Source organism: Pongo abelii, chromosome 6 (assembly GCF_028885655.2).
Source record: "Pongo abelii isolate AG06213 chromosome 6, NHGRI_mPonAbe1-v2.0_pri, whole genome shotgun sequence".
Taxonomy (NCBI): Eukaryota; Metazoa; Chordata; class Mammalia; order Primates; family Hominidae; genus Pongo; species Pongo abelii.
This window is the reverse complement of record NC_071991.2, coordinates 58,195,976-58,208,918: the sequence shown is the minus strand read 5'-3', so window position 1 is coordinate 58,208,918 and position 12,943 is coordinate 58,195,976. Positions and strand designations below refer to the sequence as shown.

Here is a 12,943-nt window from a genome sequence, read left to right as displayed (position 1 = left end):
TATAGGAGAATTAGAACACATGGTGATAAACACAAATGTAATGAAATGCATTTTCTATATATGAGAATGACTTTTGTTTTTTATATCTTCCTGTGGTCTCATAAAGATGGTTCTCATTGGCTAGCACTCCATGCTATTGTCTTATATATTAAAAGGAATCCAGCAGAGTGCTGTGTGTTTACATAGTGGGGACTTTGTAAATGTTAATCATTGATGATATACAAGCCACCTTTCACCCTTTGATGTGATCTTAACATCACAAAATAAGGCAATAGGATTGAAAAATTATATAATGTATAAGGGAAACAAACACTAAAGGGACCCAGGAATATAATTTAATTTCTCAATGGTTACAGTAGTCTTCATTGAAATTTAAAAATGTTTCTACTTATTAGCTTTATTTCTTTATTATTTGTTTGTTGTTTCTTCTTACGCACTTTAATTCAACACACATTTGTCATGAGTTTTATATGTTTCAGGCCACTAGCGTAGAGTCATTTTATTTATTTATTTATTGGAGACAGTGTCTTATTCTGTTACCCAGGCTGGAGTGCAGTGGCAGCACAATCAGCTCACTGCAGCCTCAAATTCTCAGGCTCAAGCAGTCCTCTACCCTCAGCCTCCCAAGTAGCTAGGGTTACAGGTGTGAGCTACTGCACTCAGCTCAAGGCATTATATTTTTTTTAAATCTTTTTTTAATTTTGGAAAAATGAAAACTTACACAAAAGTAGAGAGAATAGTATAATGGATTCCTATGTGTCCATCATTTGGCTTTGATAAATTATAACATTTTGCTGATCTTGTTTCATCTATCCTCCCCACTATTTGGGAGAGGTGCTGGAGGAGTATTTTAAAGCAAATCCCAGATATCATGACATTCACATATAAATACTTTGTTATGAATAGAGGCATATTTGCAGAAGTTTGGATTTCTAAAACATTTTTGACTTGCAATAGGTTAGTAACCTTAAAATATTCAAACCCTATAGTTAGTGTTTTATTATTGATGAATATTCATTTAATAAAGATATTTGTTCCACAGCAAAACTGAATAGTTTGGAAAAGCATTGTGTGCTTATCTGCGGTATAAAATGATGAAATGTTAATAAGTATTTTCATAGAACTTGAATTACAAAATCCTAATCAATATTGATTTGAATAATGTAGGATATGGTTTTTGTGAGGGTATTTGTGTGTGTATGCATGTGTGTGTGTGAAGATAACATCATTAAATTATATGTATACCTACATATATATATGCAATGGGAAACATGGTCTGTATGTCTTTCAATCACACACTGCTTTCTGCAAGGTCTAGGAGCAATAATAATGCAGAATTCTTATGAAACTTAATCACTTTATGATGGATTTGTAATCCACAAGAAAAATAAAGAATGGTTTAATTGGAGGCAATGAGGAAAAGATGGAGAAGCAGAGGTTCAAGCAAGGTTCAACTTTTAAGTGTGAAGGTAGAAGAGGATTGTATGAGGAGGGCTTTGTTTGTGCTTCTGTTGCGTTCTGGGACAGGCTCATGAACTATTTTCTTGGGTTCCTGTGCTGTCATACTTTCATACAAAGCCTATTTCTGATTTTGCATTGCTTCTTGAATTCTAGTATTCTTATTTTATAGTAGAATCATATGTTAATACTATAGTATCAAGCAGAAAAGGGCATGAGAAAACATCTGATCCAACCAACTCTCTTATTTTAGAGAAAGAAAGCTGAGGCCCAAGTTTCAGTGACTTGTAAGCCTGTTAGGACTGTAATCCATGTTTCCTGATTGTTAACCTGATGGTCTTCCTACTTCACTATGTAGCCTCTCCATGGTTCAAGCTTCAGGCACATGAAGTAACTCTCTGGGCCCTCAGACGTGTAAAGGTTTTCTACTGCAAAGTGAGTAGAATAAACATTCTTCCTGGCCCAACTTTAGGGACAGAACATGCCTTCATTTCAAATAAAGATGTAGTTCACTTGCAGTAATGATATCTTTATTAATGTGAATACATTTCTAAATATTTTAGAGACACAGTTTGACTTTAAGAATGGTTTGAGCTGGGCGCGGATGCTCACGCCTGTAATCCCAGCACTTTGGGAGGCCGAGGTGGGCAGATCACGAGGTCAGGAGATCGAGACCTCGTGATCTCAGTGACGATGAAACTCCATCTCTACTAAAAATACAAAAAATTAGCTAGGCGTAGTGGCGGGCGCCTGTAGTCCCAGCTACTTGGGAGGCTGAGGCAGGAGAATGGCGTGAACCTAGGAGGCGGAGCTTGCAGTGAGCCGAGATTGTGCCACTGCACTCCAGCCTGGGCGACAGAGCCAGACTCCATTTCAAAAAAAAAAAAAAAAAAAAGAATAGTTTGAACAACCTGCAGTCTTGTGCAACACTGACTGTTGTGTGGATTAAGCAATTTATAAGTGAATTCAGCTAATCAGAATGGTGAGGGGATACATACACTCACACTCCAAATTCTATGATAGTGGTGTTAACTACTAGTAATTCTGTTTGCTTGGGAGAGTCAGAGAAGGCAGTGTTGTAATCCTGATATTTGAGCTTTTTATTTTTTTAAATTTTAGACAGGGTGGAGTACAGCAGTACAGTGGCGAGATCATGGCTTACCTCAGCTTCAACCTCCTAGACTCCAGTGATCCTCCTACCTCAGCCTCCTGAGTAACTGGGACTACCCCACCTGCCTAATTTTAATTTTTTTTTGTAGAGATGAGGTTTCACTTTGTTGCCCAGACTGGTCTCGAACTCCTGGCTTCTAGCAATCCTCCCAGTTTGGCCTCCCAAAGTGCTGGGATTACAGGTGTGAACCACCATGCCTGGCCAATTTGAGCTTTTTGAGAGAAATATCTTACTAGGGATATGTGGGAAAGAGTGTTACAGGGAGTGGCAACAGCATGTGCAGAGAGGCATGGAGACATATTTTGTTCATAAAAGAGGGAATCCTTTGACTCCGAGAACCTCAGTTTGTGTTTGGGTCACTCCCGGAGTTTGGGTCTGTTCTAGGTGGAGTAGGGTGTGGCTATCATGGAAACTCCTCATCCTAATCAGATTTGCCTGCCCAGCTTTCTTTCCTCTACTAACTCAGTTCTCTGAAGGAGCAGAGTGATCTTGGCAACTCTTACTAACTTAGTCTCTCACATCCTTTCAGTTCACTGTTGGATCCAATTCAGATCCATCTTCACTGTGTAGTACCTTTCTACTCAACCTGCAGCAGTGGTTTTCATGTGTTATGAGTGGGACACAGAAGTGGTCTAAATAGAATTTTCTTAACCATTTTTAAAACGATTCTTAATTCTCATACAATTCTCAAAAAAATGCCCAATAACATTATTACAGTTTTCAGTGCTATTTACAAGTTACCATATGGTGTAGTGGTTAAGAGCATTGGAATCATATAGATTTCAGTTTGAAACTGTCCATGCTACTTAGTAGGTCTGTGACTTCGTTTGGGAAACTTATTTAAAGTCTCTGAGTCTCTGTTTCTTCAAGTAAAGAATTCAGTTTAGTGATTGGCATATTGTGAATACTCTCTCTCTCTCGGGGGGAGAAGTGGCTTTCTTGATTATTTTGTTGGGAGCTAAGTGAAGGATGAAGAAAGAGAAAAGCTACATGACATGGTATTCATTTGCACTTGGGCTGTTCTGTAAGTGTTCTCTGAAGACATTTTCTTGTGCCTTTTCTGCTTTTCGGTGGAGTGTGTGAGCAGTTCAAGGTTAGGGACTATGTTTTCTTCAGTTTGTTTCCCTCTCTCCCTGTGGCAAGTAGGACTGACTGCACAAATGGATAAGGCAAATAAATAAGTTTGCATTCAATCTTAGCCAAAAGCCTGAGAAGTGATCACAGAAATATTTTTGACTAGCTAATGTCCTGGACTTCCTAGGGCATCCTGGGTGTGATTCTGACCTTTGCTGTCTCGCTCGAACAGTCCTGATCTAGACCTAATCCCATGGCAGCAGCTGCCTTAGAATTCAACTATGCGCAAGTCCTGGGGCCTTGAGAATGACAATTGGATATGTTTGTGTGTTTATACATCTGTACGCACATATGTATATATATGTATATACACATAAATAAATACATACATATTATATATATCCATACATACACACACACTTAGAATTTCCTACATATGTGAGTTCACCATTGCTGTTAGATTAGGGAGAAAATGCTGAAATGTTTGTGTTTTGTCTAAGCCATGGAGGCAGGGCTTTGTATCAATTAAAAGGATAGTCGCGCTCTCATGGAGACAGCTAACACAAGGCTGGGGAGCACTGAGCCATGCATTGTGCCCTGCACTGCCCAGACTAGCGAACAATACAGTCAGGATGGCTAACGGTGACCCCAAGAAACCAAAGGGCAAGATGTCTGCTTATGCCTTCCATGTGCAGACGTGCAGAGAAGAACATAAGAAGAAAAACCCAGAGGTCCCTGTCAATTTTGCAGAATTTTCCAAGACGTGCTCTGAGAGGTAGAAGACAATGTCTGGGAAAGATTCTAAATTTGATGAAATAACAAAGGCGGATAAAGTGCGCTATGATCAGGAAATGAAGGATTATGGACCAGCTAAGGGAGCCAAGAAGAAGAAGGATCCTAATGCCTCCAAAAGGCCACTGTCTGGATTCTTCCTGTTCTGTTCAGAATTAGGCCCCAAGATCAAATCCACAAACCCCACCATCTCTATTAGAGACATGGCAAAAAAGCTGGGTGAGATGTGGAATAACTTAAATGACAGTGAAAAGCGGCCCTACATCACTAAGGCAGCAAAGCTGAAGGAGAAGTAGGAGAAGGATGTTGCTGACTATAAGTCGAAAGGAAAGTTTGATGGCACAGAGGGTCCTGCTAATGTTGCCTGGAAAAAGGTGGAAGAGGAAGATGAAGAAGGTGAAGAGGAAGAAAAGGAGGAGGAGGAGGAGGATGAATAAAGAAACTGTTTATCTGTCTCCTTGTGAATACTTAGAGTAGGGGAGCGCCATAATGGACACATCTCTTGTTTGAGAAGTGTCTGTTGCCTTCATTAGGTTTAATTACAAAATTTGATCACAATCATATTGTAGTCTCTCAAAGTGCTCTAGAAATTGTCGGTGGTTTACATGAAGTGGCCATGGGTGCCTGGAGCACCCTGAAACTTTATCAAAGTTGTACATATTTCCAAACATTTTTAAAATGATAAGGCATTCTTGTGTTCTCCTCACTCTGCGCACTTTGCTGTTGGTGTGACAAGGCATTTAAAAGATGTTTCTGGCTTTTTTTTTTTATTTGTAAGGTGGTTTTAACTGTATGGTTATTGGCTAGAAATCCTGAGTTATCAACTGTGTATGTCTATAGTTTGTAAAAAGAACAAAACAACCAAGACAAACTCTTGATGCTCCTTGCTCGGCATTGAGGCTGTGGGGAAGATGACTTTTGGAGGGGCTGTAGCTCAGGATGTGCACTGTGAGGCTGGACCTGTTGACTCTGCAGTGGGCATCCATTTAGCTTCAGGTTGTCTTGTTTCTGTATATAGTGACACAGCACTCTGCTGCCATCTTAGCTGTGGACGAAGAGGGGTCAGCTGGCATGAGAAGGTTTTTATTTTTGTTAAGTGTGGTAGTTTTTAAATGTTTTTTTCTCTCTTTTTTTTTCTGAGACAGTCTTGCTCTGTTGCCCAGGCTGGAGTGCTGTGGTGCGATCTCAACTCACTGCAACCTCCGCCTCCTGGGTTCAAGCAATTCTCCTGTGTCAGCCTCCTGAGTAGCTGGGATTACAGGCACAAACCACCATGCCCAGCTAATTTTTTTATTTTTAGTAGAGACAGGGTTTCACCATGTTGGCCAGGCTGGTCTCGAACTCCTTATCTTGTGATTCACCCACCTCGGCCTCCCAAAGTGCTGGGATTACAGGCGTGAACCACCACGCCTGGCCTAAACTGTTTGTTTTTAAACAACAGTTGAAACAGTTCATCGTCAGCAAAGCGAAGAGCCACTGCATCAGTGAAAGTCCAAGAACCTCATCCAGGTGTGGTGGCTCATGCCTGTAATCCCAGCACTTTGGGAGGCCAAGGTGGGTGGATCACCTGAGGTCAGGAGTTTGAGACCAGCCTGACCAACATTGAGAAACCCCGTCTCTACTAAAAACACAAAATTAGCTGGGTGTGGTGGCTCATGCCTGTAATCCCAGCTACTTGGGAGGCTGAGGCAGGAGAATCGCTTGAACCTGGGAGGTGGGGGTTGCGGTGAGCTGAGATTGCGCCATTGCACTCCAGCCTGGGCAACAAGAGCGAAACTCCATCTCAAAAAAAATAAAAATAAAAATAAAATGTTGTAAGTTCAAGAACCTCCTGTACTTAAACACGATTTGCAATGTTCTGTTATTTTTTTGTATGTTTAGAAAGCTGAAATGTTTTTGAAGTTAAATAAACAGTATTACATTAAAAAAAATTAAAAGGATAGTCTTTTCTGTTTGGTAAGATATCCCAAAGGTTCCACTTACTCCAATATTAAATATTCCAAATCAAATATTTTCTAAATTAAATAATTTCTTCATTTCTATAGGGCTTTGAAATTTATACACCTCTTTAATATGCATTGCCTGTCATAGAATCTAATAGGCACTAAAGACATACTAATGAATCAATGAGTAAGTTCCATCTACTACTCAAAACAGACCTATAAGATAGACAGAACAAGGCCGGGTGCAGTTGCTCATGCCTGTAATCCTAGCCCTTTGAGAGGCCGAGGTGGGAGGATCACTTGAGTCCAGGAGTTTGCGACCAGCCTGTGCAACATTACAAGATCCCATCTCTACAAAAAAATAAAATAAAATAAATAAATTAGCTAGGCGTGGTGATGCATGCCTGTAGTCCTAGCTACTCAGGAGGCTGAGGTGGGAGGATCTTTTGAGCCTAGGAGTTGGAGGTTACAGTGAGCTATGATCACATCACTGCCCTCCACCATGGATGGCAGAGTGAGACACTGTCTCTTAGAAAAAAGATAGGCAGAACAAGTATTAACATGGAATATCATTATTCCCATTTCACAGATGTTAAAACAGAAATACTGAGTTAAAACATCTTGCTCAGACTTATACAACTGATGAATGCACAGCCAGGTTTCAACTTAAGTCTTCTGATTCCCAAATCAGTGCATTTTCTACTACTATCAGTCATTATAGGAAAGACAATTTTTAAAACTCTAGTACTTAGTGAGAGAAGATTTATTATTGCAATTAATTATCCTACTGTTATACCAGATAAGGACTTGATGCTTCCAATCATTGTTCAGTTGTGTATTTTCTCTGTATGATAAACTTTAGACTAAATCAGGTCTTAACTGTGAAATACTTCATACCCCAAGAAATGTAGTAAGAATGGAGCACAGCTATTGATCAAATCCAATGCCTACAAAGCAGTATATCCAGTATGTATTAAATCTGTTATCCAGATTAGTGTATACATGCTATCTTCTTAACTAACATCTGTTTCTCATACTTCACTGAAATTACCAGTGAGACTACAACTAATAAAATTGGTTTAGAACCAAAATCCAATGAAAGCAAAGTCAATTACATGTTTGTAAGATAATAAGCATACAGTTAGATCAATATGCAAATTATGACCTTCAATGGTCTTTTCTTTTAAGCCCTTAGTCTTACAAAGATTAACTTACTACCTAGAACTTCATTTTGTGAAGCCACTAAGACTTAAGATTATTAGATTTTTAATTGTTTACGTATGAATGATATGTATATGTGTGCATATATATATTTATATATACATTCTATAATCGCTATATCTTTGTGGGGGAAGCCGTTCTAATATCAAAAATAATGGATTAGACAAATAGATATTTTCAGCTTCATGTTAACAAAAGAGCAGACCAAGTTAAAAAATTAAGTTCACATCAACATTGTCTAGGCATCATGATTTAGATACCATGTTTGATGCTGTGAGAAATATAAAGTTAAGTAATACTTTAAAAGTTTACAGTCTAGTGGAAGAGATAGTCATGTTAACAAATAACTAAAATACAACATAAGGTTTACTTGTTTTAAAATAGAGACACAAACAAAAAGCAATTTGATGGAAAACAGATGGAGAGATTTATTCCATGCTTGGGAAGGCTTTGTTGAAGAGGTGGCATTTGATCTGATCTTGAAAAACATGTAGGATTTTTGTTTGAGGAAGTGGGAATGCAAGGCTAGGTGAAAGAAATAACAAAAGCAGGCTGGACGTGTTGGCTCATACTTGTAATCCTAGTACTTTGGGAGGCCAAGGCAGGAGGATCGCCTGAAGCCTGGAGTTTGAGACAGCCTCGACAACAAAGCACGACCCCATCTCTACAAAAAATTAAAAAAAAAAATAGTGGCCAGGCACAGTGGCTCACGCCTGTAATCTCAGCACTTTGGGAGGCTGAGGCGGGCAGATCACCTGAGGTCAGGAGTTTGAGACCAACCTAGCCAACACGGTGAAACCCCATCTCTAATACAAAAATTAGCCTGGTGTGATGGCGGGCACCTGTAATCCCAGCTACTCAGAAGGCTGAGGCAGGACAATCGCTGGAACCTGGGAGGCGGAGGTTGCAGTGAGCTGAGATCATGCCACTGCAATCCTTCCTGGGTGACAGAGCGAGACTCCATCTCAAAAATAAAAATAAAAAATAAAATAAAAAGTAAAAATAAAGATTAGCTAGGCATGGTGGTGCACGTCTATAGTCCCAGATACTTGGGAGGCTGAGGTGGGAGGATTGCTTGAGCTCTGGAGTTCGGGACGGTAGTAAGCTATAATTAAGCCACCTCACTCCAGCTTGAGCAACAGAGTGAGACCTTGTCAGAAAAGAAAAGAAAAAAGAAAAGAGAGAGAAAGAGAGAGAGAAAGAAAGAAAGAAAGAGAGAGAGAAAAGCAGAGGCCCAGAGGACGTAGTGCAAGCATAATTGAGGAACAGTGAGAAATACCTTTCATCATACTATCAAACATATGGTGAAACAAGCTCTAGCCAGCACCGTCATATTATGGCATTGGCTTAGTTAGCACAGTGGAAGATGTATCCCTGAAAGTCATTCTTAGGTTGGGAACAGCTGGTAATAACTTACTTATATGTGGAAGTAATTGCAAACCACATATACACTGTACTAAACTAAAACTAAATGTACCACCAACTTAGCTTCCCCTCGAATTTCAAAATGTTTGTAGCCACTCCAGCACTTATCCACATGAGGGGAAGTATGATAGAAAGAAAGTCAGAGTGGAAGGAGTCAGTAGCCTTACTTGATTGAAGTAAAGTATCTTGTTTTTGCAAATTTTACAAAATTGTATGACCATGTAAACATATTGATAGAAACTTAAACTTCCTGAGCCGGGCGTGGTGGCTCACACCTGTAATCCCAGCACTTTAGGAGGCTGAGGTGGGTGGATTACCTGAGGTCAAGAGTTCAAGACCAGCCTGGCCAACATGGTGAAACCCCCGTCTCTATTAAAAACACAAAAATTAGCTGGGTGTGCTGGTGGGCGCCTGTAATCCCAGCTACTTGGGAGGCTGAGGCAGGAGAATCGCTTGAATCTGGGAGTCGGAGGTTGCAGTGAGCCGAGATCATGCCATTGCACTCTAGCCGGGGCAACAAGAGCAAAACTATGTCTCAAAAACAAAACAACAAAAAAGAAACTTAAGCTTCCTTTGTTTTATGGTAAATCAGCCTGCTCATGACCCTGATGCTAACTTCCTTTCTGTAAATTCATGACGTGCTTTTCCTAGAGGTGCTCCTTAAGCATTTGCTAATAGATTAGAGCAGAATTCCCACATCTTTCTGAAGATCTTTGAGCATACTTGTATTAAACAACAGCATCTGAGCTATAGGTGATAGGCAGTGTCAAAGTCAAATAAAATGTAGAGAAGTATCTCAAAACAAAATGTTTTATTTGGGAAAACAGATTTGCATTTCAGAGCATATACACAGACCAGGGATATGTCCGAAGAACAAAGAAAACATTGGGGGTTTTATTAGAAAAAGAAATATTATGTATTGTTTTGAAAGAAAACTCACTGGCCCTGTGGAAATTGCCAGGAGTGGGCAAGCTGATTGGTGAGTGACAGTGGTAGGCAAAACTAGTCTTAACATCATGACAGTTCATTTCAGCAGCTACTAGGTAAAACTGGTCTTACGGTTTTAGCAGGTCTTTTAGTAACTGGCTTGTGAGATAATTCCTGGGTAGGTGCTTGCACCCACCAAGTGTTTTCCTTTTCCTCCCCTTGGTCTCTCAACTTATATATGAGTATGACAAGATAACTCCAATTTATACAATCAGTTTTCAAAGCAGTAAAGCAGGCAGCCAACTTTTAGCTCTCTGTTTTTGTTTGTTTTTTGAGAAGTTATCTCTCTCTTGTCACCTAGGCTGGATTGCAGTAGTATGATCTTAGCTCACTGCAACTTTGAACTCCTCGGCTCATGCTATCCTCAGCCTCCCAAGTATGTGGGACTATAGGCACATGCTACCCTGTCTGGTTTATTTATTTATATTCTTAGTAAGAGTGGATCACATAAGAGAAAAAAGGGGCTGTTTTTGTTACCTCTATTGCATTTTGTTCTTAGGCAGTCTGAAAAGTTGAAATCACTTATTCAGTTTCTAGATAACTTGGGATTCTTTTTCTTGGCTCCGTTCCTTACTTTAGTTTTCTCATTATTTTCCTTTTATTTATTTTTATTCTTTAAATTTTTATTTATTTTATTATTTTTTTTTTAGATGGAATCTAGCTCTGTTGCCCAGGCTGGAGTGCAGTGACACTATCTGGGCTCACTGCAACCTCTGCCTCCCAGGTTCAAGCGATTCTCCTCCCTCAGCCTCCTGAGTAGCTAGGATTACAGGCATATACCACCATGCCTGGCTAATTTTTTGTATGTTTAGTAGAGATGGGTTTTTGCCCTATTGCCCAGGTTGGTCTTGAACTCCTGAGCTCAGGTGATTTGCCCACCTCAGCCTCCCAAAATGCTGGGATTACAGACGTGAGCCACTACCCCCAGACTATTTTCTTTTTAAACAAAAGAAAACTTACATTTTTAAGATTAATATTCCAAGGTCATTTTTCTTTCCATGCCAATTATATAATTTGGAATAAAGAACTTATGTTTCAAAGGCTGTCAACTAACTGAGACCCTTTGTGTTATGGAGAAATGTTGCGTTTTGAAAGAAACAGTTATTTTTGTGAACTTCCTGTTCACTGGCCGAGACAGACTTCCCAATAGAGTCTGTTTGGGCCTGTTTGGCCTGCTGGGTCATTTTATACCCTCTGTCTGTAGCCATCAATTGGTTTATGCTTCCTGTGTAGACATGAGTGATCTGGGACAGTTACATGGCGTCCTGTTTTGGATGACAAGAGGGAACCATGAAAATAAATCCATTAATTCCATAAATATTTAGTGAGCACTTGCTTGAGGTAAGTGTTATAATTAGTTTCTGGAAACATGAATATGAAGAAAACACAGTCTCTGCCATCAAGAAACTCAGGATCTAATAAACAGATAAACACAGTAAACTCAGATAAATTAACACAATAAACTCAGATAAACACAGATAAACTCAGATAAATCCTACTGAGAAAAGTGCAAAACATGTGGTCACTTTGCTTGGTGGAGATAGGGAAAGCTTTACTGTAGTGGTAGCATTAAAGGTGGGACTTAAGGTATCCGTGGGACATAAGGTATCCATGGGACTTTGCCAAAAAACAATAGGGAAGGCATTCTAGGCAGAAAAACTAACATGTTCCAAGATCTGTCTTTTAGGGAAAGTGCCCAGAAAGTGGGGAATATGATATGGAAGAGCATGTGGTATATTTGGGGGAATGCCTGGAGACACAATGAGGAAATTCAATCAATGCCAGATTATAGCTAAGAAGGTTTGATTTTATTCTGTGTGAAGTAACACAATGTGAAAGGCAGAGAAAAAACTTGATGATTATTTTTAAAGATTTATTTGTAGATGATCTATTTATAACAACTAAAATTTGATCACATAAACATGGTAACCTGCATGATCCTTTTGGATTATAAATAAATTACTTCAAGTTTTCAGATTATCTACAATTATTACAGAGTGAAATTAATTGACTGTAGGTTTTATAGACCTTACATACAAAACACCAGATTCTCTTGTCTTCCTTTAGGTTAGATTAGTAATTATAAGTATGGATTATTATAGTAACAAGAAATAAGCTGGGTTGTTTTGAAAAAGCAGTAAGATTTTTTTCTTAAAGCAAAAAAGCCTCACTCTATGACTTAATTCAAGTTTTATATTAGATTAAGTACTACTTACTGATGGATACGGTGAAATTATACCTTAACTTAGACAAAGTAAAGGGTATGTTTTCTTTTAAACCAAAGGCAAAGACTTAGAAGGAGGGATAAATTACCAATCTGAGAATTTTAAAAACCAGCCCTCTTTTCTCCCAGGCCATACGGTGAATATGCAACATAGGAAATAAATAAAAGGACCGGGCACAGTGGCTCACACCTGTAATCCCAGCACTTTGGGAGGCTGAGGCAGGTGGATCACGAGGTCAGGAAATCAAGACTATCCTGGCTAATATGGTGAAACCCCATCTCTACCAAAAATACAAAATATTAGCTGGGCGTGGTGGTAGGCGCCTGTAGTCCCAGCTACTCGGGAGGCTGAGGCAGGAGAATGGCGTGAACCTGGGAGGCGGAGCTGCAGTGAGCCGAGATCGCACCACTGCACTTCCAGCCTGGATGACAGAGCGAGACTCCGTCAAAAAAAAAAAAAAAGAAAGAAAAGAAAATAAATAAAAGACATTAAAATGTTTTTACTAAGTACTGTAAAAGGTTACTAATTATCAGTACCAGCACCCTTTCCCTAGTTATGAAACCTCCAAAGTTTATAAAATGAAAATGTCATTGTAGAGGTGGGGCCAAGATGGCCAACCAGAAGCAGCTACGGTCTGTGGCTCTCAT

At 39.5% G+C, this 12,943-nt stretch overlaps 1 pseudogene; it reads left to right on the top strand.

Moving 5' to 3' along the window:
• Positions 1-4,295: 4,295 nt before the first annotated feature.
• LOC100461622 (high mobility group protein B3-like) lies at positions 4,296-5,146 on the top strand (annotated as a pseudogene).
• The last annotated feature ends 7,797 nt before the right edge of the window (positions 5,147-12,943 follow it).